We start from the raw sequence: 27,810 nt of genomic DNA on the forward strand, positions 1-27,810 counted from the left end.
GGCCAATATCATCCATGACAAGGCAATGTCCAAAGAAATATTAGGCTGCAGATGCACCATCAATCTTACAAGGCTGGGCGGCTGCTGGCATGGGAGATGGAGCTTGGGATGGGCTGGCGCGATGGTTCACAACATAGTGTGTGGCTTGCTTTGGTTCAACAGCCCCAAGGTTACCCAACAAAGTAAAAATCACAACAGGCCAAGGAAGAGAACATTAGAGTGAGCAGACAATGGGAATTTTGTGTGACAGAACAATAGGTGAGAAAGAGGGAGCAAAAACACATAAAAGCACAAGAAAGATGTCGCGCTTAGCATTGTGAAATGCAAATAAACAATAGTTTCCATGGAAACAGCAATTTGGCTGCTTTGAAAATCTGACTTATCAAGTTTTTTTTACATGACTAAATGTTATGCAAAACAAATTTGGCTGAACTGCAGCCAAATAGGTATTTCACATGTTTCAGATAGCCTTGACCTCGACATTTGACAAATTTTGGCCAAACTTTACAGACATACACTACAGATATGTACAAATAAGTTGTGTGAGTTTCAATTTGACATATTGAAAAATTATTGATGTATGTATGGCAATATATTTATAAAATGTCCCATTTGATTATATTGGGGGGTTGTCATGCAAGGGATGGTGCTCATCGGCCTTGGTTGGCCACACACCTAGGAGAAGGACAACTCCAATCTAAAACCCCCCAACTATGGGTTAAATAACCTGGCACCTGGTAGTGGCGATGCCTTGAGCCACTCATTGGCGGATGGATCCCTCTTGGGATAAACGGCACCGTCTGACGTAGTTGGGGGCACGTTATTCAACTTTATAATGAACTGGCTCCATCTACTGCGCTTCACATTTCCACCGTATTAAGGGTCAATCCTCCTCACCACCCCCCACACTGTACTCTGATGGCAAACATTGACGGCACCCATGGAGTAGCCCTAACACTGGAAAGTGATATGAGCGGCTCCATGATGTCATGACACCCTGTTTTAGGCCGTCTCCTTGTGGCTCCTCTAAAGAATCGACATGGCACCCTCTCTCTGATTGTGGTATACGCCCCTATTGAGGTCTCTGCAAGTTCAGAAAAAGACATTTTATGAGCAATCGGATTCTCTTGTCGCATCGGTCTCCCCCCATGACAAACTTTTGATTCTCGGTGACCTGAACGCATCCTTTGGCAGATATCGTGCAGGATTTGAGAGTGTTATCGGGAAATGCAAATCAGGTTATATGAATGACAACTCTGTTTGTATGATCTCCTTCGACTCCTTTCATAACCTATCCATGATGGGTGCTTGGTTCAGAAGGAGAGACACACACAGATTCACCTGGATCTCTAATGTTGCTAATACCCATAAAGAACTGCATCACATTTTATCTTGAGATCATTCAATTTTCAAATCATATCGAGTTTTTAGAGGAATTGAAGCTCCAGCAAACACTGACCACAAATTAGTCATCTGATATCTGCCTCCACTGTATGCCATAATCAAGCAAGACCTGGGCGGTGCTTGAACGTGGAAACTATGGTTCGTGACCCAGAGCTGTCTGCCTGATACAACATCTCCATCCATAACCATTTGGATGCTCTGAGTGAATTATCCGACGACATTCAGGAGTCTTGGGGCCTCTTGTCCGTGACACTGTCCTCTTGACAGCATCTGAGACAGTCAGATTTAGTAGGCCACAGAAACAGCCTTGGTTGTCTACTGATACAGTGGTCATTATTGATATGAAGAGGCGAGCATGACTTCAAGGAAACATCCCAGAAAGAAGGCGCCTGAGAGGTGTCTATCGGGCGAAGGTGAGGAAAGACCTTGACTCTTGGTATTGGCACCTGGCCAATGAAGCCGAGGAAGGTATCCATCAAAATGACCTGAGACTTGCCTTCTGGTCAGTCCAGCGCAAGCATACTGGTCAAAATTCAAATGAAAACAAAAAAAAAAGGATTACGATCATGTAGGCACGCGGGACACCCTGCCACAGCAATGAGGAAACCATCAACTGCTGGAAAGAGCATTTTTTGTAGGCTCTTAACTTCCTCCCTGCTGCACACTTCCCAGACTTGGAGGAAGAGGCACCCAAAGCTGGCGATGATGTCTCTGTGTGTGTGTGATTCCTCCATGCCTGTCTGGGGTCCATCATGCAGTGAGGAAACGAAAAAAGGGTTGAGCAGCTGGATGTGACAACATCACCGCAGAACTGCTGAAATGTGCTGAGACTCCAATTAGTGAGGTATTTCACTGCCTTTTCACAAATGTCTGGAATTCTGGGCATGTTCCAGCAGAGTAGAAAAATGGCATAACGAGAAGGGCACTCGGTAGAGCGCATACCTCCACCATGCAATGCCTGATCCATGAGAACATATCAGGCCCAATCAATACATTGTTGAAACATCAGGCTATGTATCGTTTTTGGCCCAATCTCTCAATGGTGAAGAATCACTTTAACAATTAAACAATTCAAGCAAACATATCCGGATTCGGATCTTCACCAAAATTGAAACAATTCTTCCTTGACCACTCACTCAACATGTCCACCAAGTTTCATCCGAATCCGTCCACAACTTTTTGAGATATCGTGCTATATATCGTTATTGGCGCTATCTCTCAATGGTGAAGAATCACTTTAAAAATTCTCGTAGTCGGATCCAGATCTGGATCTTCACCAAAATCTTATCATTTCGGCTTTGTGACACACCGAACCTGTCCACAAAATTTCATCCAGATCCGTCCTTAACTTTTTGAGATGCCCTGAACACAGACAAACAGATCGAAAGGGGTGAAAAACATAACCTCCTTCACCTTCGGTGGCGGAGGTAATCATCCCCATTTACAAAGGTAAAGGCTCCCGCTCTAACTGCAGTCGCTATCGCCCGATCACCTTGCTCCCAGTTCCTGGGAAGGTATTTGCTCATGTTCTTCTGAGCCATAGTCACCCCTTCCTGCTGCAACATAAATGTCTACATCGCACGTGTGGAAACTAAATAAAGCCACGAACACTCAGAGACATCCGGAATGTCAAACAATGTCCGAATTGGACAACTGAACACTTTTTAGAATTTTTTTTTTAGCAGTCAGAACAGATGCTGAATTCAATTAAGAAGTTCAAATTTTGAAATTCGACTCAAGTTGTTCTTTGTTTTTTTTTTGGAATACCATGCAGAGGCTCGTGTAAGAGCTAAAAAGGTTGAGATTCAACGGCTTATCACATTTGTATAAATGAAATAAAGCCATGAACACTGGCATCTCCGGGCATTTATATGCGTTGTAATGTATCCAGCGATTTGTAGGTATAAAGATGAGGCTTTTTTTTTTTTTTTTTTTGTATACCTTGGTCGAGGCTCGTATGAGAGCTAACACACAACTCACAGCAAGGAGGCATGAGACAAGAGGGGTGGGAGTGGAAGGGACAAAACATTGGGGAACAGACACAGGTGAACTGTGGAAGGGAGAGGGATGGGGATGGGACGGGGAACATGGCGAGGAGAAGATGGACATTACAGGGACTTTCAGGAAGGAAAGCAGGAGAATTGAAGGAAGTGGGCATGGGTGGATTATCGGGGTAGAAAAGATCGAGGATTTGGATGGGGGAAGATAAGAGGTGGTGGTGAACAGCTGTTTTGAAAGCATGGAGGGAAGAATGGGAAAGAATAGAGTGAGGAAGTTTATTCCAAAGGCGGGAAAAAGAGGAATGAAAGAGTGAAGATGAGCAGTGATTCGTGATTTTGGTAGTTTTACCAGAAGGGGGTTGTTGGCGGACCTTGAGCGCCCTGTGGAAATGTGGTTGGGACAAATCGCAGAGAGAGCAGGGGGGGCAAGGCTGGAGAGGAGTCGGTAGAAGACAGAAAGACCACCGACCAACCTGCGGTGATTGAGTGAGAGGCCCAAAGACTCAGCTTCATTGCGGGAGATGCCAATGATCTTAAAAGCCCTGGTTTCGACAGCGTGAAGTCGAGAAAGGTGGGAGGCAGGAGCACCAGCCCAGAGGGGAGAGCAGTACTCCATCAGGCTACGGACAAAAGCTTTGTAAGTAGTCAGGAGCTCAAGAGGGCCGAGGAAGGACTTTGCACGACGGAGGATTCCCAGTCGGCGACTGGCTTTTGAGGCAAGGTTGGAAATGTGACTTTCCCAGGAAAGGTCATGGCAGATTTGATGATAAGAGTGAGAAAAGTAAAAAAATAAATAAACTATAGTTGCTATGGTTCAGCCGTGAAAGAGTACCAAAAAACCCACAAACAAACATGCAAACACTTGAAATTATTTTCATGATATATATATATATATATATATATATATATATATATATATATATATATATATATATATATATATATATATATATATATTCATTCAGAGGAAAATTGATGATTTCTGTGACTTTGACCTTTTAACTATTGACGTGAACAGCAATCGGTCTCCCGTTTTCGACTAGCTCTATCGTTTGGTTAAGTTTTGTGAAGATTGACTTGGAATTGTGACCTGTAAGTAACTGACAGACAAACAAATAAGAAAGATGTCATGCATTAGCAAGATACTTGAGAAATCCATAAAACCAAATCGACCCTAAAAATAATTGGCTAGTTGAAATCAGTGACCTGAAATATAAATAATCTTCAAATTTCAAGTCAAATGGATAAAAATTGACAATTTTAGAAATCACTATGTTGACCTTTTGGCCTATGTTGACCTCAAAAATACTTGTTTATTGAATTCATTGACCTCGTATGCAAATACTCAACAAATTTCAAGTCAATGGGATGAAATTGTAGACTTTAGAAATTCCACCTAAGTTGCTGACCTTTAGTCTATGTTGACCTTTTGGTCTAGGTTTACCTCAAAAATAAGCTTGGTGTTGGTTTAGCAGTTAGGGTGGTGGCTTGGGATCCTAGGGTCCTGATTTTGAGTTCCGTTTTTCCACTGAATTAACACCAGGGGGTTGACTCAGCCTGTCATCTTTCTGAGGTCAGCGAAATGAACACCAGTGTACTGGTAATGGGGGCACTGCATCAGCGGCATAGCTGCGCAGTGGCATAGCTAACCAATGATGCAATCAGCAGCCAAAAAAAGGCAGCACACAAGGGGAACCTCAAAAATAATAGGTGGTTGAATTAAATGACCAAATATGCATCTCCTCTTCAAATTTCAAGTCAATCGGATGAAAATTGACAGTTTAGGAAATTCGGCCTAAAATCCACAATCTTATTCCAAGCTCGTGTCAATCAGATAAAAATGTATTATTTTTTTCAGATTTAAATTGATGATTTTAGAAGTTTGACCTTGAGTTGACCTTTGCCCCTTTTGACCTCAAAAATAGTTGGTTTCCAAATTCAGTGATGGAACATGCAATTGCTGCTTAACTTCCAGGTTAATCGGATGAAAATTGACGATTTTTCAGATGAAATTTGATGATTTTTAGATGTTTTCCCCCCGAGTTGACCTTTGACGTTTTCACATCAAAATAGTTGCTTTCCCAATTCAGTGATGGAACATGCAATTGCCGTTTAATTTTCAAGTCAATCGGATGAAAAAAATGACAATTTTAGATATTTGACCTTGAGATGACCTTTGACTTTTGACCTCAAAACCAATAGGCTTCTCAGTTGAGACTACCTCCACAACTTGGTGAAGTTTCGTGACGATCAGTTTCGAATTGTGACCTGTCGGCGATTGACAGACAAACAAATAGACAAACAGAATAATGCATGCAACCAACCAATGTACTTGACAAATGTTCGATTTTCACATTGAGCAAACAGGCAAACAAACTCAGGAAATGAATACACCTGCAGATCTTCGATTTCCAAGTCATTAATTTGGGGGAAAAACATACAAGAGGAAATCAAAGACATGTCAGGAAATCCAAATCCAACTGTATTAAATAAGGTGATTCTCTGTAGGTGTGTGTATGTCTGAAAATCACAGAAAAAAACAAAAAACAAAAAAACGGGGCTGTGCCGATGTCCCCCAAATTCTGCATACCTTGGTTGGTTCTCTCAGGTGTCTTTGCCGACTTCCTCAAAGATAGGTTTCTGGTCGCTGTTTGTCCTGTTATGACAGTTTATTTTGTTTCCTCGATGGTTTCTGTGTGTTCCTCGTTCGGTTTTGTTTCAAAACTTGTGCTATTTGGTGAGTTTTCATCGGTCTTGTCATATGGGGTTTCCCTGAGGCCGACACGGCTTCCCTTCTATGTGCACGATCGTGTTTATTTGTATTTTCTCCTTTTTACCATCATTTCTTATTTCTCCACTTTCCCCTCCATACTCCTTCTATCGCTCCCAACACTATCGCTATTTTCTCCACTCCCTCCTCCTCTCCCGGTGACTTTCACCGTCCTACCATCTTCCTTCTACTTTCACCGATCCACATTCGCCAAACTCCTTCACAATTTTTTCTTCAACCTCTCCTTAACCTAACCCTACCTAATCTTTAGTATTATTATTATTTTTTTTAAAAAAAACCTCTTAAAATGTTTCAAATTCCACTTTCACATGTGTGGTTCTCCGTGTTGCATCATAATTCACTACTCATCTTCTTCTTCAAGAGACTTTTCAATTCGACCTTTCTTTCATCCAATGTCTAAAAAGTCCAACTGTTACAACGTTTCTTTTCTCCATTCTCTTAATTCACCTTTGCCGCATCCCTTATACACCAAGGAGCTTTCAAAAGACCTCCGGAATGTGGTTGTGTAAAGGCATAGATCAGGGGATGCGTATAGAAATATTTCAAAGGCCTTGAATATCCCTTGGAGCACAGTCAAGGCAATCATTAAGAAGTGGAAGGCGTACGATACAACCAAGAGTCAAGACGCTGCCTAGATCAGGCCTACCCACCAAATTGGATGACCAAGCAAGGAGGAGACTGATCACAGAGGTCACCAAGAAGCCAATGGCAACTTTTAAAGAGAGACATGCCTTTGTGGCAAAGACTGGTCTCTGTGTGCATGTGACAACAATATCCCAAGCACTCCACAAGTATGCTCGGGTGGCAAGAAGGAAGCCATTACTCAAAAAACCCACCTTGAGTACTGTTTGAGGTATGCCAAAAAAACCACGCCGGAGATTCTGAAGCCATATGGCAAAAAGTTTTGTGGTCTGATGAATCCAAGATAAACTTTTTGCCCCAAATGCAAAACGTTACGTTTGGCGCAAACCCAACACAACACATCAACCAAAGAACAGCATCCCTACGATGAAACACGGTGGTGGCAGCATCATGTTATGGGGATGTTTCTCAACAGCAGGGGAATGGGGCACTTGTCAGGATAGAAGGGAAAATGGATGGAGCAAAATGCAGAAAAATCCTCAAGGAAAATCTGCGGCCCTCTGAAATAAAAGTGAAATTGGGATAGAAGTTCACCTTTCAACATGACAACGACCCGAAGCACACAGCCAAAGCTACACTGGAGTGGCGAAGGAACAAAAAGATAAATGTCCTTGAGCGGCCCAGTCAGAGCCCCGACCTAAATCCAATCAAAAATCTGTGGTGTGACTTGAAGATTGCCGTCCATCACTGCTCCCCCCACAAAACTTGACTGAGCTTGAACAGTTTTGTACAGAAGAATGGACAAATTTTTCCAATATTGAATGGGTGTGCAAAGTTCGTAGAAACTCATCCCAACACTCACAAATGTAATTGCTGTTGAAGGTGCTTCCACCCAGTGTTAACTCAGGGGGGTGGACACTTATCGACACAACCAAGATATTATAGTTTTGTATTTTAATTAATTTCCTGAAATTTGTAGAATTTGTTTTTTCACTTGGCAGATGTGGGTTACGATGTATAAATTAGAGTGGAAAATGGCTGATTTAATGCAATTAATTTCCAGGCTATAAGGCAACAAAAGGTGAAAATGTTGAAGCGGTATATATAGTTATATACCCCTTCAAGGGGTATATATAGTCATATATATTGAAGGGGTATATATGTTATAGTTATACTTTCTACAGGCAAAGTATAACTATAACACACTACAATATGAATACTAAACTCAACACTGCCAACAATAATATTCACTAATGTTGTCTTCTGAACGAATGTGGTGAACAGCATCTCTGTTAAGTGAAAATGAGACCCTTAACCCGCTTGACATCTACGTGGCTAATTGTAGGGAGTGCTTCATCCTGGACACTTTTATATAACTTGTATCGGTTAAATGCTGATATCTTTGGCAGCCAATAACCAGCCAGTTTTCTGTAAATTTCTAATGGCCTGTACATTTCAATGGTCTGTGTGGCTGCTTCTTTGTTCTCACTTCTCACAATCTTAATTTTCAGCCGATAGATTAAAGCAAGAAACACACCATTATGGGTACTTGCTTCCGATAGGACAAAAACAAATTCCAAACATGGCATAAAAACAATTCCTCTTCACTGCAGGCCGATGAGCTTATTTCCAATCCAAGAAAAGGCAGTGAATCCATCATTGCGGTTGACATCCTTCCTTTTCTCTCTGATTTCTAAACAATGGATGGAGGCCCTTGATCTCAGACAAGGGATCAGGCTCATATCGCTAGACAAATCTTGAGTACTGGATTTGACAGCCTGGTGTCTCACCTTGTACTAAAAACTCAGCCGATAGCATGAAGACCATCCCTTCTCACAGCTTACTGACTTCCTCCACTCTCGTAGTCAGTACGTGTCTCTCAATGTGAAACTGTCCTCTCGTCTCCTTGTTGAGGCTGGTGTGTCCCAAGGCACAACAGCTGCTTCTCTGCTGATCGGGAAATTATTGGACTCTGGTCTGATAAATGGATCATGTCCTTCAATCCTGGAAAATCCCAATCTTACCCGATCACTTTGAAATGATCGGCAAACAAACCCACCTTTCTATTTCCTTGGTTATCTATTGGAAGAGGTTCAGTCACATGATCTTCTCGGCCTCACCATCAGCATGACATTTCCTGAGCTGACCAGATAGGAATGCTGGCCTCCAAAGCCAGCTGCATATTGGGCATCCTCTGTAGATTCAAGTCGTTCCTTCGAAAATCAGAGACACTTACAGTCGACAAGGCCTTTGTCTTTCGCTCAGTGGAATGTTTACCTCCACCACCGTAGGTCGGCAGAGGTTATGTGTTCACCCCTGTTTGCCTGTTTGTTTGCGAGCAGGATATCTCAAAACATTAAGAACAGATTCGGACGAAACTTGCTGGAGACGTTGGGTGTTCAACAAGGACAAATCATTTCAATTTTAGTGAAGATCTGGATCCTGAATCGGGTACGAGAATTTTTGGAAATTTTGAAGTGATTCTTCAACATTGAGAGATGGGACCAAAACAATGTACGGTATAGCACGAAATTTCAAAAAGTTGTGGATGGGTTTTGAAAAAACTGGGTGGATGAGTTGGGTAGGTTACAAAAACAAGCCAAAATGATTTTGGTTAAGGTTGAGATGCAGATCTGACCGATCAGTGGGACAATAAATGTGAAGTGTGCAGTCTTGTGGATGTATGCATTCTACCGAGTGTTGTTATAGTACTCTCTTCTATGGGCTGGTGCCCCAGCATCACATGTGTCTCATCTAGATTCTGTGGAATCAAAATCTCTCATTTTATTGGAAGCATCCATGACGAGGCAAAAGCATAAGGTCTGTTACTTTCACATTTCAGGCAGGTTAGTAGGCTCGCTGTTTTCTTCTGTCTACTCGACACCATTGCTCCATTTGTTTCCTGACTACCCCTCTTCCCTGTCTGCCGACCTTGATAAGATCAAGAGCTTGTTCGATACATGGAATTTTTATTTAAACCCAAACAAATCTCACAATCTCACTCTGTCTCTCCAAAAGGACCTTCAGGTGAACCCTCCCATCTACTTCCTCAACAAACTTCTTCAAAATGTGCAGTTACTCAATGCTTTGGGTCTCATGATCAGATAGGATCCTTCTTGCACAACTACATACCTTGCTTGCACACCAAAGCCAGCCTGCAACTGAGCATTCTACATCAGGCAAATTCTTTCTTTGGCAAATCTGAACTTTTATCAACTGACAAGGGTTTCACTCGCAGCTCGATGAAGTACTACTCTTCCCTTTTGGCTGGTGCCCCAGCCTCACACCTTACATATCTTGATACAGTGGAAATCACAGATCCTCAAAATCTTTGGAATCTCCCATGATGAATCCGAGTCTCTCAGCTTGTTACTCTCACATTGCAGAAAAGTCAGTGGCCTCTGTCTTATCCCCTCTAATTTCTGGCATTGCAACCGCTGCTTTCCATGCATACCCCCCCCTCCCCCCCCCGCACGCACCCTCATATGTTTCTGCAAACCTGACACAGTCTTCCAGTAACCTACTTCTGGTGAAACTCCCAAAATCAAGGCTCACTGCTCACCTCCACTCATTTGTTCCTCTTTTCACTTCCCTATCGAATCAACTTCCTCAATCTGTTCAATCTCAATCTTCCCTACAACGATTTTTATATGGATCTTTGCCACCACATCAAGTAATCCACCATCCAAGCTCATCTACTCCCATTTACTCTCCCTAAGGCCACCACTTCCTTTCTAGCTCATTGCGCATTCCCCTTCTCCCACATCCTATTTTTCGTTTTTTGCCCCATTTTTGTTTCGTACCAGATTTTCCCTTCCTCTTCTTGCTGCGTTTGAGCTTGGATCCAGCAGCGTCCTCCTCCCCCCTCCCCGTGCTCTCATTTTTCTCCTCGCCCGTTCTTTCTCCTCGTGTCCCTTTGTTGTGTCCCTCTTCCATGCCATTGGTGATTTTTCCCTTTCTACTTTATTATTTTAGTTATATTATGCTGTGGTCCATTTTGTGTTCTTGATCTTCCATGAGCGTCGACTTCATTTACCAAAAAAACCCAACCATTCCCTCAATATAATTTTTATTTTTTATTTTTTTATTCTGCTTTGACAAACAATAAAAACTCTCAGTCAAATTGAATGTGAGTGTGTGTGTATATATATGTATGTATATACACTATATGAATTTGCTAATTGCTTACTGTATCCATATACATCATTGAAGGACTTAGTTTTTCAGGCCCGTGGGACAGCTGCTTCCGGACAGCAGTGTGCTTTTGGATGGCCGTACCCCCTCCATCGGATGCGCAACTGGATATTTTGGGTTGTCAGGCTGTATCAGGTTGCTGTGCTTGCTTTAGCAGCGCGTGCCACCAGCGGAGAGTTACTTCATGCCACACACGATTGGAATGTTTTTGTTCGCACAAACGATGCCTTTTTTTTGCGGAATGTTTGCCATGCTTGACCCCCATAGGGGGGTTTCTTTTTGTACATGGTATGGACAGTGGTTGTGCTTTAATATCAACTTTGGTGAGTTCGTTAGGGATTTCTTTGATAGTCGATAAGGAAATGGCGTTTTCATTGGAGGATATGTAGTTTGCGTTGGCGACGTATGCTGGCAAATTGACCTATCGCTTATTTTGTCAAATGGTAATTGGTTCTTGGCAACCTGAAACGAAGGTGATTTGCCCTTAACCTTGGACGTGGTAATGGCATTAATCAGGCAAGTAATGCCTTGGATGCAGTAATGGCTTGTAAAGTCATCTTTCTCCTCTAATTATTTGCTATTGCACAGATCAGAAAGTCACTCCTTTTCTAGGACCCTTGTACACATGTCCTGTTGTGTGAAATAATCAATTAACCAGAACTCATTTGTCCTGTTGGTAGGGCCCGCTACCTCGTTGATTGCGCAAGGACACTGAGTGACGGAGGTAGTGTGAACATGACAAGTAGAGGCGTGGGGTGGTATGTCGGTCTTTTCCATGTTGTATTGGCCACGTTCCAGTTACCTGTTGTTTCTCCCATTCTGAAGATGATTTCAAGGTTATCATTTTGGTCTGATGTTTCTTCCTGTTAAGTGGCATTGCATTTCTCAGCATTTGTCTTCTTCTTTAGGAGCTTTCTCCCTGATATTGTTCTGTAATTACACTCTGCTGTGTTTTTCGAACAAAGCAAAATTGGCTCGACCGAGGACGAGTTTCACGAAGAACTTGCGTGATGACCCTGCCGGATGGAAATCTTTCATTTGTACAGTAATAGGAGCTCCCTTCCAAGGAGCTTCAACACACGAGGAGGACATTAGGCCCAATAAAAGCCTGTGCAATGGTTGGCAAACTGTGGTTGTTTGTCTGTGCTCAACTCTTTTTCAATGCTGAGCAACAAGCAAAGAAGCAGCACGTGCCATTTTTAACGTCTTTGGGATGACTCGGCTGGGGTCCGCTTTGAATCCCCCCCCCCCCGACCTTCCAAAGCAGACATCCATTATGCCGCCGAGTCCCATTGAGAGTTGTTTAGAACCTACCATCGCCATATTGGTTTCTATACATGGGGTTTGAATGAAAAACCGTGTAAAGCTGTCAGTGATAAACAGAGAAGATTGAGTGATCTGAGAAAGAGCGAGAGTTAGCAACCGACTTGCTTCACATTTACCTGCTGTTTTCAACCCCCGGGCCAATGCATTTGGCATTCTGGCCTTGGAGGGCAGTACTAATGGATGATACAGACTGCATATATATATATATATATATATATATATATATATATATATATATATATATATATATATATATATATATATGTATATATACAGTGTCTGTGTGTGCCTGTTGAAGGGTGAGATTGTTGTGGAGTCAGGGATACTGTTGTTCTACAGTCGGGGCTTATCTTCGGTGGCTATTTTGGTCTCTCGGGTTATATAATGAGATCCCATCACTGTCTGTATTGAAGCACATGGCAACACGGACACTATCTGGTCAATATGCTTTCAATGGACAAGATAGTGTTTACTGCGAGGGATAATGTGTGATTCCAGGTCGGTCGTCGGTAACTCCATGGCTTGACTCAAGAAATCATTTGACCGTGAAATTATCTTCATGTTTATAACATGTTTTAATGGAATTGTTTTTTTTTTTTTAAATGTCTGTTTCAACAACTTTATCCTTTACATCTGCACAATAACCATTAATTATTATTTTTTAACCTCCTATCTTTAAGTCACAGGCTTCCTGATCAGCACTTTTCGAATGCGGTATATCATTACTACGTTTGCCTTTTCATTCATCACCAGAAAGCAGCAAGCGACCTCATGTTGCTCTTCAATCTCCATTTGTCATTCTGCGCTGATTGTAGTCCATGCATTCTTGTGTTCTTGAATCTGAGGTCTTCCTGAAACCATCGCAGATTTGCTTCGTTATGTTTTTTTTTTCAACTCCGTCTCCATGTAATGAGCTACATATATGTTTGTGAAAACTTGTAAGGATAATTAAACGAGTAGCAGTTGCAAGCTATCACTGTTCCAGTGCAGAAAATGGGCTGTTAATATTTCATGAGGCTCTTGTTCTAGCTTAACCTTCGAAGAGCCAAACAACTTTGACATCAGCATTGGCACACACTAGAAATAGCTCCAGCATTGCCTCCTGTCCCACATGAGGTGGTCGAGTGTGAGGCCCAACGCGTTTTGCCAAGTACAGGTTATTTGTGACAACTTGCTGGTTAATTTCCAATTTTTTTCTCTTTTTTTGGTAGAACAAGGGAGCACAGGCATGCTTTATTGGCTTGACCATCTGTCCGCCTGTCGTAGTGTGCCATAATTTACATTTAGCCGATGGTTGGGTTGGTGTCGTGTGACTATCTTGGGTAGCCATCGCCGGATGACAACCAAAACCACCTTACAATTACATCCACCTCATCAGACGCGCCTACGTCCAATATTTAAGACATGGTTGCCCTGATGCAGCAGTTTTCTTCTTCACCGCTACCAGCCATTACTCAGCTCACCAAAGCAATTTTTTCCATCAAGACCCGTGCATTGGTGGCAGGAATTAAACATGGAGTTGACATCACTTTGGTGGTGATCTGGCATTGAGAAGATTCTATATGTCACAGTAGAAGTGTGGTTTATCCTTGCACGGATTCGCCAGAGATGACACATCCCACGAGCTTTTTTTCTTTCCCGGATCCGCCAGCACCCTCACGGGCGCCAATAGATTGATTGCTGGTAAGTAGAGTGACGGGCGCCGGTGGTGAGGCTTTGTGATGAGGGGGGTAGAGGGTCGGAAGGAGGGCTGGTTTGGGGATGTTAGGGCGGGGTGCTGTAGATGTGCTTATTGGCGTGGCGCAGTTGCGAGCACACGACAGATGCTGTTACGAAGCAGCTCGTTCCCGTCGGCTCCTGGAGAGGTTGCGGCGCCATCGCTCGGTGAGCGCGTACTCTGCACGCCGTGTGCGGCGGTTGCAGGCGACCCATTGCGTTTGTGTTTTATAGCAGTCGGGACTTCACGGTGTCGCCATCGTCGCCCTGCTTGCCGACTTTCTTGTCTTGCAGGTTTCTGCCAAAGCTATTGTCTGTCTGTGCCTTTTCATGGATCATTTGCCAGAAAACGATCGGTGCTAATGAAAATGTAATTAAGGCATCTGTTGTCTTTTGGCCATTGTAATTTGTGGTAATAGTGTAAAACTCCAATCTGGGCAGGAGGCGGAGTTTTGGAGCAAACTCGTTATTACCGTTACACTGATCTGTTCTGAAATTCGAATGATAAATTGCTCGTTAAAGAGAAAATCCATCTCATGTTTGCAAGACAATACCACATGGATATATTTTTCAAGATCTTTCTCACAGCTTGCTGTCATTTGTGATGTCATAACAACATTTGGTAACCAAGGCAACTGCTAATTTAAAAGCCACGGTGGGGGTACTTGGAGGGAGGTGGGGAGTATACGGTTGGGGGTGCAGTGAGTTTTTTTACTTGCTCTACACTAAAACACCTTTGACTGAGCAGCTGGGGTCTCCGTGTCTCAGCCGTGTGTCCTGAGTCTGCTCGGCCACTGCTCACATTCCCACATTCTGTTTCGTGGCGCATCTGGAAGAACATGGGGATGTCCCATTAAACTTGGGTTTATGGACAAATGATGCATAGTGGGTGAATATCCGACGCAATTTTGCTAACATGTCAATGGGCCATTGCAATTGGGAGTAAAATAAAATTAGCATTTTAATAGCACAAAGTGATGTTCTCAAAATACATCCTCTTGTTATCTTCAATTTTTCTTTCTCCCTGGAAAGGTTGTCAGCTTGTATGCTAATGCCTGAAATGCTTCCAGTAATGGCCTTGGTCCCACAACATGGCACTGTGGGACACAGTTAGCAGCTTGAAATGTCTGGAGTAAATGCTTCTGGCAGGAAGGGCCTCTGCTACGGGATTGCAAAGTCCATGTGGGTGGACGTTTCATGTCTCACTTAGCTTCTCGATACAATGTGTCGTGTCAAGACTCCAAATATGTATTTACATGTGGATGTTTTAAGCTGCTGTCTGTCTATCTGATGTTGCTGCGAATGGGCTTATAAATGTGAACACCACATTGCACCTGAATTATTTTTTTTAATATAATGGTAATTTGACAAGCTGGGGGCTGGCAGGATAGCCTAGAGGTAAGCACACTCGCCACGAAGCTTTCTGTCTAAACTGGGTTTGAATCTTGGCTCAGATATAAACTGTCATCCTGGTATTTCACAGGCAGGCTGATTAATCAATGGACAGACGTTAAACTGGCGTCCCGTCTACCGACCTTCGTAAGTTGACGTTAAAGATCCCACGGTGTCTTTCGCGAAGACTAGATGAGCTATTGCTGGCAGCATGGCCAAATTCGAAATTCCTGCCCTAACCTTGTCGAACATCAGGCCTGGCCTGCCAGTTCGTGAAAGACTTGGGCCAAAAACTTCCCCAGGTAAACTGCACAAAAAATGTGGGAATAATTTTGGCCATCCCCCCCCCCCCACTCTTCCTTTTTCTAAATAATAATTAAAAATTTTATTGTTTCTTCAAATCACTAGTTCATACCTGTTTATGCCCTCTGGGTACCTGCTACCATTGGCTAGTCATGTTGATTCAACAATCATATTCCTAATCTCATGCGATATCCCAAGGAAATGTTTCGCTGTTTGTTTGTTTTTTTTAATGATGAAGTGGTCTTGCTGGTTCAACTCCAAAAATCCAGGTTTTCCACCCACTTCCACTGGAAACCTTTTTTTTTTCTTTGCAGGAGCGAGGCTCATCGAAGAGCAAGGTTGAACTGACGGTGGGACAAATATCAATGGAATGAACAAATGGGAAAAGATGAAATGGAGGAAGGGAGGAAACACTGACACTAACGAGTTTGACGGCTGGGTTAGGAAAGTTTAATGAGGGTAATAAAGATCATGGGTCAATATTGGGGATGACAATAGATGCTGTGGCACTGCTTGCTTGATGTCCCAGAGGGAAGGGTGAGACAGAACAGCCTCTGGAAGGTGGTTCCATGGATGGGAGAAGTGAGGAATAAAAGAGTTGGTGTGTGTGATCAGCTTGAATTTTGGAAGTTTAACCATAAGATGATTACTCGAAGAACTCACGTGTATCCTTGAGTTGCTGGGGAAGGTCGGAGGACTGAGAGAGGGCAGAGGGAGCAATATTGGAGAATAGATGGTGGAGAGCAGAGAGACCACAAACCTGCCTGCAATGTGAGAGCAACAGATCCTCTGTTTCAGCCTCATCAAGGAGATTCCACAGAATCCCGGAGAGACAGATGCAATGCAGGGGTGCCAACCCTTAGCAGAGAGCATTACTCCATTGAGGTATGGACAAAAGCCTTGCAGACTGTTCGTATTTCTGATTTTCCAAGGAAATATTTGAATCAAAAGAGAATACCCACCCGGCAGCTGGCTTTGGAGGTCAGTTTTGCAATGTCATCGACCCAGGAAAGGTCATTCCTGATGTTGAGACCTAGAAGATCGAGACTGAACCTCTTTCAGATCGTTGAATCTTGACACTGAACCTTGATATCACACTCATCCCTCCAGGGCTTCAAGCAAGAAGTGCATCACCATCTCATGTATTTCCCAATCCACACCTGCAATCTTTTTACCACCATTAACCCCACCTAACCCATCCCTCTTCTTGCAAGTTAATGTATTTTCTCCCCTCCTCTTTCTCCACGTTTTCCTTTTTGTTCTTTCCCTTGCTGTTGTATATATCTGTGATCCCATTGCCAATAAGTCACCATTTGTTTTACTCTATTTCTCCTCGCCCTTCCATGAGCTGAGGTTTTGCATTCAAAAGAAAAAAAAAATGCTTTTTTCATGGAGGTTTAAGGTTGACCAGCCTCAACAGATGTACAGAAAATTCTTAAGTGCTTTTGCAAAATGTTTTCATAATCGCTGTATTTGCAACTAGCAGGGGATACCCACTGCTACCTGGGAGATGGGGAGGGAGGGGGAGATACCCGGCACTGCCCAGCTGGGTGAGCTTTTCCCGGTGGTGGTTTTGGGACGTGTTGGATATTGAAAGGCTTGGAATTATTGGCTTGGGTGGTTACCTTTTTCCTGCAGGTCGGCAAAAGCACTGCCTCACTGCACATCCCAACATACACTTTATGGCGGCCTTTGGTGGAGTCAAAACGGAGGTCAAGGCCAACGTCTGGTAGCTTCAACAATTTCTCAGATTCTGACGTTCCTACACCCAAAAGTTTGAGCCTCTTGGTGCTACAGTTCGGCCGTGAAAGAATAATGTGCAAACGCTCAAAGACAAAGACACTTGAAAATATTTGTATCGATAACAGGGCTACCACAACACTACTTGTGTCATCATTGGGTGCACGTGCTTGATCTGATGTCCCATGTGTCATGACTACCGATTAACAAGCACGACTCCATCATCTTGAGATGTTGTCTATATCAATCAGCAGTATCCAGTGCTTTCATCTGTTTTAAGTTTTAAACATTGCCAGTAGTGGTCCTTCCTGCTATTAGAGGTCAAGTTTTATTCTCACTTTTGGTGTTGCCCAGTTCATGGGGGACTGCCTGTTTTGAGTGAAATCCAATGGACAACTATGACTTCCAGAAGGAAAAGTTTTTGCAAGTCCTAGTACTAAGTAGTGGTTGATAAAACTTAAATTTTTTTTTTTGTTGTTCATCATAGTTCAATGCTGTACACGATGCTTGGGATAAAATCACATTCTATTGCTCGTCTTCACATATTATTGCTGAAGAAGCTGCGGAAATGGCTGTGATGACATCGGCATGCTCGTACATCCATTGTCTGTTTCGTTAAATTATGCTGATGTTAGTATTCAGTATTGTTGAACATGTCTCGCTATTCCCATTTATTTATTTATTTGGTGTTGGAATGCCTGAAACGGATGTGAGTGATTGGGCCACATCTTTTGAAGACTGAATGATTAAAAGCTTCGACGACTACCATGTAAATGCCAGAAGAGACCATTATAAGCTGAAGCAGCTTTTGATGTCGATGAGCTGAACCGGAAGATTGTAGATTTTTGTATGTAGATGTTTTAAAAAGTATCAGGACAATTTGTGATGGAAGCAATCCCTCTACTAATGGCTTTCCACTTTTTTTCAGAAGGTCATTAATTGACACCGTCTGTATTCTGGATGCACCTGAAGTGCCAAAGATTTGGAAGGGTGAGAAAATCCACCTTCCAGCAGGGTCTGTCACGTCCCTTAATATAAACTCATTCAAATATTTTTATGCATCTATCTGACATGTGACGGGTCTATTGGAATTCCACGTCCAATGTTTGTCGATCATTGTGGGTTGTGAGCTAGTAGTGTGGTTCGTAAGCCCCAGGTTGTGAACTTAGGATATAATTTCAGGGGGCTTGTTGACTTGGTACAACTTGGGGCTTGTTAACAACACTTAGATTATTAACCACACCAAGTCACACACATTGAAGATGGAATTAGGGCATTTAATATGCTCCAGTTTTATAACTTGCACTGCTTGGGGAAAATCATTTATTTATTTAATATTTGTTTGATCCTCCATAAAGTAAATAAATAAATCTGAATTAGACCCAAAAGGTAATGGTTGTAATCGGTATTTGATATAGCATTCTACTTGTGAGACCAAGATGGTGGTGGATACCAATACACAATTTTGTCTCGATCCTTTGCCAAGTTGCGTAACAAGCTTCCTGGATGAACAATAGAAAACACAAAGTTGCTGACTTGTGAGCAAAAGGATAAATAGTTGTCTATCTTTTCTGGCGGGGCATTGTTGATGGAGAAAGAAAAAGTTGCCAAATTTTTGACATTTCACCTTCAACATGAACTTTGCTGAAGTTGACCTCAGACCTTTTTGTCAGGCTTGTAACAAATGGATTTTTTTCTTTCGTTTTCTTTCTCTCCATTTTTTTCTCTCCAAAACATTTTGGAACCAGTATTTAATCATCATACAAACGATGTTTTACAACTTATTTTTCTTCCAAAACTGATGACAGCTACTGAAGTTAATCAGTAAATAGTTTTGTTTTTCTACTTTTGTCACCTAATCTGACTTTATTGTGGATGTACTCAAGCAATTATCCTTGAAAAAGTAGAGAGAAGTGTTTTCCTGAGCTATAGACCTCTTTTGTAACACCAGCAAACAAGTCCTGAAATCTACCTGTGTTTGGGCCTTTGCATCTACCTTCTCTAAGTGACAAAACTTTGGCTGAAATTTTTCTTTCACCTTTATTGAAAATTTCCAATCAACTGGAAGAATAAATACTACATTTGAGTCATCAGAAGGGACATGAATAAATAAAGAGCAAAGATGGAGTCATCAGGAGGAACCTGGATAGGATTCGGGTTTCAGCCGCGACTCCACAACCCTCAAACCCATTCGGGCGCAGCCAAGTGAGCCTTACAGAAAAATTTCTGCAAGAATTCACTTCAACTTGGAGAGAAAGAAAACGAAAGAGAGGAATAGAGAGTAAAAGAGATGGAAGAAAAGAAACAGCAATAATTAGAATGAACAAAGAGAATTGTGAAAAAGTAGAATGAAGTATGAAAGTAACAAAGAACAAAGATGTCGGGAATAACCCGGACAGATAGATTTCAGCAGTTACTCCCCAGGCTCAAATGCAGCAACAGGTATTTGTTTCTACTTTTTGCTGCATTTTTTAAACAGGGATTATAATGTCATTCTTGTCTTTCAAAGGGCCTTCAAACAAATTATTCAGTTACAGGCTTGCTGATCACCACCGATACATGTTAACAGTAAACCTATGGAAATACACACTGCCTTCAGAGAGTATTCACACCCCTGGACTTTTGTCACATTTTGTTGTGTTACAGCCTGAATTTAAAGTGGATTAAATTAAAAAATATATTTCACCAATCTAGATAAAATAGCCCATAATGACAATGTGGAATTTTTTTTTCGAATTTTTTTTACAAATTAATTTAAAATGAAAAGCTGAAATCCATGAAGTCCACAGAACTGTCTTGAGGAGACATATATCTGGGGAAGGGTATAAAACTATTTCTGGAGGATTCAAAGTTCCCAAGAGCACAGTGAGCTCCGTCATTAGGAAATGGAAAGAATATGGAAATAACCAGACTCTTCCTCAATCTGGTCGTCCAACCAAACTGAGCTACTGAGCAAGAAGGACCTTGGTCAGGGAAGTGACCAATAATCCAATTACCACTCTGACAGAACTACAGAGTATCTTGGCTGAGATGGGAGAACCTGCCGGAAGGACAATCATCTCTGCAGCACTTCACAAATCAAAGCTTCATGGGAGAGTGGTCAGATGGAAGCCACTCCGGAGAAATAGGCACATGACCGCAGGCCTGGAGTTTGCAAAAAGACACGGGAAAGACTCTGAGAGCATGAGGCAAAAAATTCTGCGGTCTGATGACACAAAAATCGAACTATTTGGCTTGAAAGTAAAGCGATTCATCTGGTGGAAACCGAGCACAGCTCTTCACCTCATCTAACAGCATCCCTACAATGAAGCATGGTGGTGGCAGCATCATGCTATGGGGATGCTTTTCAGCTGCAGGGACTTGGAGACTTGTAAGGATAGAGGGAGCAATGAATGGTGCAAAATACAGGAAAATCCATGAGGATAACCTGCTTCAAAGTGCAAAATACTTCAGACTGCGGTGAAGATTTACGTTCTAACAGGACAATGACCCCAAGCATACAGCCAAAGCAACACTGCAATGCCTCAGAACAAGAACGTGAAAGTCCTTGAGTGGCCCAGTCAAAGCCCAGACTTGAATCCCATTGAGAATCCATGGAAAGATCTGAAGATTGTTGTTCACTGACACTCTCTATCCAACATGATAGCTTGAACAAATCTGCAAGGAAGAATGGGAGAAAATCCCCTAATCCAGATGTGCAAAGGTGATACAGGCAAATCCATGAAGACTCGAATCTGTAATATCTGCCAAAGGCGCTTCGACAAAGTATTGACTCAGGGGGCTGAATACTTATGTAAATTAGATATTTTTGTATTTTATTTTCAATCAATTTGTAAAAAAATTCGAAAAACATGTTTTCACTTTATCATGATGGGGTATTTTGTGGAGATCGGTGACAATTTTTTTTTTAGAGATAATCAATTTTAAATTCAGATTGTAACAGAACAAAATGTGACAAAAGTTGAGGAGTGTGAATACTTTCTGAAGGCACTGCATGTACTGATATTATTAGTTGTATAAAAGTATAACAACAAAATATCAGTTGTCAGCTCACCTGGACTTTATATGTCAGGTCAGGCCAGATTAGATCTGTGACTTGCGACAGGTACCATGTAAACCTGTGCTAACCTGTTTCATAGTCGGGTTGTCGGTGACGAAACCGTCTCCCCCACCAGGTTTTTTTGGTGAGGAGGGTGTTTGGATATGGACACCCAGCAGGATTAAAAACAAAACCTGTAAAAGGGCAGAGGAGCTCCTTGTGAGCCAACGGCCATCCATATCTAGTGCCCAACTGTGTCTGCGGACGTCCTCCTGCAGTTGGGTTACTTTTTATGAGGAGGTTGGTGGCAGGAGTTGCACTTGGGGCAAAGCCTTCGGGACCCCTAATCTTTGATGATAGGAGGGAAACCACGGGGTAACATTCCCGGGTCAGATTGCGGGAGTGTGTGACAGAGTGTTGCTGAGGTCTCGTCCAAGCGTCTCAAGTGTTTGGACATCGGTATTGCAGCACTCTCTGTGGTTCGGAGACCGGATTGCGGCGAGACCATGGTGGGTGGTTATGCCTACCATTGGTCTGGTCTCTCTGATGGTTACTATGCCCAAGGAGTTGCTGAAGCTGTGTCCAATAAGCTGACTCCAATGATAATTGAGGAAACACCGGTCAACGAGCGTATTATGAGACTAAGGATTTGTCACTCCTTAGGTGTCATTTCCCTGGTCTCTGTCTATGCTCCGACTGAGGCGAGTGAGACATGTGTTGGACCCCATGCGTCTGGAACGGTGAACCTGAATAGCACTAAGTTCCATGACTTTTCAAGAAGTCCTGGACTTAGGGTGGCTGGTTCATGGTTTCAGCACCCACAAGCTCATCGCTGGACTTGGTATTCCAACACTGGTGGTGTGGCAAAGGAGATTGACCATGTCCTCGTTGATGGTCGCTGGAGGATGATCCAGAACTGCAGGGTCTACCAGAGTGCTCAGTTCCTCAATACTGACCACCGGCTTGTTGGAACAACTCTGAAGTTGCACCTTAAATCCAGGAGAATGGTACCGTCCCAACATAGGCTGTATGTTGGCAAGCTCAAGGATGAGAGGGTAGCTGAGGAGTTTGCAAACAGGCTGAATAGAGATTTGGGAGGTCTGGGTGCTTTGGGAGATCCTGAAGAGTTGTGGAGTGCCTTCAAGACCACCGTCCTTGATGTTGCCGGTGGATGTCTTGGAGCTCACCGCAGGGCAAAGAAGAATTTTGTCTCTCAAGGGACACTGGATACCATTGGCCAGAGTCGCAGGGCCAGGCTGAATGGCAGAGCTGAGCTGTTCCAGGGAGCTGAGGTATAAAACTGTACTTGCCGAAGGGTGGACGAGGAGGCCTATGTGTGAAGATTCTTTGAGGGGGTAGAACATCACCTGTGGTTAAGTGATTCTCGTCCTGCTTACAGGGGTATTCGCGCATTGCGTTCATCCAAGCCCATCCCTCGGTGTACTGAAGTGAGAGCAGAGGGTGGTAGGCTCTTGACAGAGGAGTCTGAAGTGAAGGCCTGCTGGGCCTTTTACTTTGAGCAGTTGTAACTAGGCTGATCCACCTGCTGTCGAGTTGGATGTCAGGGGTGTTACAATCCCTGTTGCTGATCCTCCAATCAACTGTGGTCCACCTTCGCTTGTGGAAACACAGGCTGTGGTGAACCGGTTGAAATGGGGTTAAAGCTCCAGGGATCTGTGTCATCCATGCTGAACTTCTTAAGGCTGGTGGAAATGCTGCACTCGTGTCGTTGCATGCAGTTCTGTGCTCTCCCTGGAACACAGGCATCATCCCAACTGACTGGAAGAGGGGCCTTGCTGGCCCTCTCTGGAAAGGGAAGGGTGATCGTCAAGACTGCAACAACTACCGAGGGGTGACGCTGCTCTCAGTGCCGGGCAAGGTCTTTGCTCGGATAATTCTTGATAGCGTTCGCCACCATCTGCTTGAGCACCAGCATCCAGAGCAGTCAGGCTTTACACCAAAGAGGTCAACGATTGAACGTATCCTTGTTCTTCGTGTCCTCACCAAACGCAGACGAGAGTTTCGGCAGGGGCTGCTTGCAGCCTATGTTGATCTCTGTAAAGCATTCGATTCAGTGAATCTGGATGCCCTCTGGAGGATTCTTGGTCTTTGTGGGGTGCCACCAAACTGATCGATCTGATGTCTGAACTCTACTCTGGTACTGAGAGTGCTGTGAAGTGTGGTGGTACCATCACTGACTTATTTCCAGTTGTTACTGGAGTTCTTCAGGGGTGTGTACTGGCCCCCACACTTTTCAGCACTTGTATGGACTGGAGTCTCGGGAGGTTGTCGGAGAGATCAAGCTGCGGTGCATCGTTTGGGAATGTCAAGATCTCTGACCTTGATTTTGCAGATGATGCAGTCATCTTTGCAGAGACTTTAGATATCCTTTTGGGGGCCCTCGAGGTGCTGAATGAGGAGTCGGAGCCGCTGGGATTATGGGTTTCCTGGGTCAAAACTAAGATCCAGGCTTTCAATAACATCTTGGATGCGGCTTTCCTGTCTGTGCCTGTTTGTGGTGAGGATGTTGAGGTCGTGGAGTGATTCACTTACCTCGGCAGTGATATTCATGTCTCTCCTGGCTGTGAGTCAGATGTCAACAGATGTCTGGGTCGAGCCTGGGGAGTCATGGATTCACTGGTGAAGTGAAGTGAATTCACCGAAAAAGTGAAGTCTCTGTCTCAGATCCCTGGTCAGAGTCCAAATCTCACATCCGTAGAGCAAGACTGGAAGCACCAAGGACCTGAAGATTCAGACTTTCGTTGTCTTGCATATATACCGACTGTGCCACACCTCATGATCCAGTGAATTCATGACTCCCCATGCCCGTCACAGATGTCTATTGACTACTGGCTCACAGCCAGCAGAGACATGAATACATCACTGCCAAGGAAAGTGAATCTCTCCGTGATCTCAACATCTTCACCACAAACAGGCACAGACAGGACAGCAGCATCCAATATGTCAATGAAAGCCTGGATCTTAGTTTTGACTCAAGAAACCCATAATCCCAGTGGCACTGACTCCTCATTCAGCACCTCGAGGGCCCCCAAAAGGATATCCAGAGTCTCCCCCAAAGATGACTGCATTGTCTGCGAAATCAAGTCAGAGATCTTGAAACTCCTAAACGATACACCACAGCTTGATTTTTCTGACATCCTCCCCAGAATCCAGTCAATACAAGCACTGAAAAGTGTGGAGGTCAGTACACACCCCTGAAGAACTCCAGAAACAACTGGAAATAAGTCAGAGGTGGAACCACCACACCACACAGCACTCTCATTAACAGAGTATAGTTCAAACATCAGATTGATCAGTTTTGGTGGCACCACACAAAAACCAAGAATCCTCCAGAGAGCATCCTGGTTCACTGAATCAAACGATTGTCTCTTTTCGTTGAGAACCCAAAGAGCAAGGATACGGTCAATCGTTGACGTCTTTGGTGTAAAGCCTTCCTGTTGCTCATGCAGATGGTGGCGAACCCTTTCAATAAGCAAAGACCTTGCCCGGCACTGAGAGCAGTGTCACCCCTCGGTAGTTGTTGCAGTCCTGGTGATCACCCTTCCCTTTCCAGGGAGGGACAACAGGGTCTCTCTTCCAGTCAGTTGGGATGATGTCTGTGTTCCAGGCAGAGCACGGAACTGCATGCAATGACATGAGTGCAGCATTTCCACCAGCCTTGAGAAGTTCCCTATGGATGCCACACACCCCAGCAGCTTTACCCCATTTCAACCGGTTCACCGCAGCCTGTGTTTCCACAAACGAAGGTGGATCACAGTTGATTGGAGGGTCAGCAATGGGAATATTAACACCACTCACATCCAACTCAACAGCTGGTGGGTCAGCCTGGGACAGCCACTCAAAGTAACCTTCTGATGGGGGCCTTCAAGCTTCCTGGAAACAGAGGACACTACATCAGCGGCATGGTCACATTCCTGGCAATGATGCAACCAGCAGCCATAAGGTGCATACAAAATAATATGGCTGACTGTTTTGCTGTCATTTTAGCTTCTGTGCTCATTCCAGATTAGAAGTACTTATATTGCTCATTCCACAGTCAATGATGGTCGTTTCACTCGAGCAACACCTTTCAGCATTCTTTCAAGACATCTATCCTCCCAACGCAATCAAACACACAGGTCCTACTCTCCTAATCTCTCTGCTGGTGGTGCCAAAGGCCTTTCAATTCTGCTCAGCAGAATATCAAGAGATGAATAAATCGCTGTGTTCTCATAATGGAGTATTTCTTTCAAACCCTCTCGCGGCGAATAATGTCATGTTCTATATTTTCCCTTATGCATATCATTGACCTTTCATATATACCACTTTGCACATGACTATACATCTTGCCCTCTTTCTTATCTGCCCCTCTCAATGTTCAACGTTTCTCCTCAATAGTAGCCAGTCTATGCAGCATTGTTAATCCACATTAGATTATAGTGGATAGTTTGAAACCTGGAACACAGAATTTAAGCCAAATAGATGTCGTACTTTTCCTGTGTTCGAAAATTTACAAAAACACTTGGCAGATCACAGATTATAATATTATATATTTTGTCAAAAGGCCCTACAACAGAGATTGGTTTTGCTGTTAGCGACAGCCAAGATCCTCATTTAACTGATCTTGTTTCCATGCAACGAGCCACAACGACAACAACACATGCTCCTTACTCTCGACAGAGAATCGGGGTGCTCACGACAAGTTGTGAACGCTTTGAGGTGAGAATGAATCATGGGTAGATCATCACGCTGTCTTGCAGGCTGTGGAAGTTTCTGCTGATCAGCATTGGGAATCGAACCCCCCAGTTAGTGAGGGAAATGCAACACGGCTTCGTCTACCCACAATTGCATCTGCACCTAGACACCACATTGACTGCTTTATTCATGCCAAGTTCTTCCGAAGAAATTCTCAACTGCTTGCAGTGTACAAGGCTTTGGAAGTCGTCATGGAATAATGTGGGTCAGAGTCCACACATTTCATTTGGTGTCTCTGCAGCGTGATATACCTCCTGCTGACACTGCACGAGATGGAAGTTTTATTTGGATTCATTTCCACTGGGGATCGAACCTATGGACTGGACACGACACAACAATTGAGCTACGTGTTAGATCCAAGACTGATCTCAAGTATCTGTGCAGTGTATATGTGGATGGTACAGCTTCTAACAAGTTTCTAGAAGTTTGTCTCACACTTAACATTGTTGATATCATGATTATATATCACATCATGGTATTGATGTGGAACATTCTTGGTATTTATTTGGCATATATAATTGTTGAGCTATCTCTTGAGCTGGCGTCGGATACAATTTATCTTGTACACTGTGTTAAGGGAATAAAGTTGAGCCGAACACAGACGGTGCATTTTCAGCAAGATGAACAAACTTAAAGGTCCACAGAGTCAGAAGAAAAATAAATTATTATCTTGCCAAAACGAAGTTTTTGCAAGATATGTTAGTCAGCTTGTATGTTTTTTTTTTGTTTATTTGTTTGTTTGTCTGTAATCACGTATAAAAACTTCTGCAGAGCACAGTTATCATTGGAAATTTTTGTAACTTCGCATATCAGAGGCCTATAGAGGTCCCTTTCAGTGAACAAAATTTTGAAGGTCAAGGTCAAAGGTCAAGGTCACTTTGTCGCAAATCAGGGGAGTCGACAAAACCCTTATTTTTTGAGTAATTTTAATCGGATCGTCTTCAAACTTCATGGGAATATAGTTCATTGTCTGGCGTTCAGCTGATTAATTTTTCATGGCGATTGGCCTTGACCTTCATGGTTAGTGCCGAAGGTCAAACATATTTGACCCCAAGGTCAAATTTTCAAGTTTTAGGAACCATATCGTGTAGTACCTCAAATTGAACACCTCGATGAGTGCTTTCTAGATATGTCAAGCTTGAGACATTATGACGTCATTCGGTGACGTGATGAGGCAAAACCATATTTTTCATGGTTACTCTGTAGAACGATTCTCATCGGAATCTCTCGTAGGCAGATATTCCTCAAGGAGTCGCTCCTGGTGGATAGCAGCTCTGTTCACCTCAGTGTGACCTTAGAGAAGTCACACGTGGTCACCTTTTGGCAAGATATGGGTCACCTTGCGGGTGACATTGGTTTATTTTTGTTTTTGATCTGATTATTTTGATTTTTAAGTAATAAACAAAGAAGTGAATGTGTTTTTTAATTCTAATAAATTTTTGATGCGTCACAGTGAACCCTTTGAACCCTTGCGGCCGTTTTCCCAGCTGCTATTCAAACCTCCATATACCCAAGTCGCCATGTTTATCGGCTGCAATGCAAACTCCCATATACCCAAGCAACTGGTT

At 43.2% G+C, this 27,810-nt stretch overlaps 1 protein-coding gene across 11 annotated transcripts in view; it reads left to right on the forward strand.

Annotated features, from left to right (window-relative positions):
* LOC147034570 (RNA binding protein fox-1 homolog 3-like) overlaps positions 1 to 27,810 on the forward strand; it is a 725,225-nt gene that overhangs the window by 302,481 nt on the left and 394,934 nt on the right. Inside the window, exon 1 of one of the 11 annotated variants that reach the window (XM_085885521.1) lies at positions 14,071 to 14,181. The exons of the other annotated variants lie outside the window; for them this stretch is intronic. The gene's annotated coding sequence lies outside the window, so the exon portion shown is untranslated. Of the gene's footprint in view, positions 1 to 14,070; positions 14,182 to 27,810 lie in introns of those variants that run through there. 11 annotated transcript variants of the gene reach the window in all.

This window comes from Eptatretus burgeri, chromosome 1 (assembly GCF_056783735.1).
Source record: "Eptatretus burgeri isolate ZD-2024b chromosome 1, Ebu_testis_v1, whole genome shotgun sequence".
NCBI classification, from domain to species: Eukaryota; Metazoa; Chordata; class Myxini; order Myxiniformes; family Myxinidae; genus Eptatretus; species Eptatretus burgeri.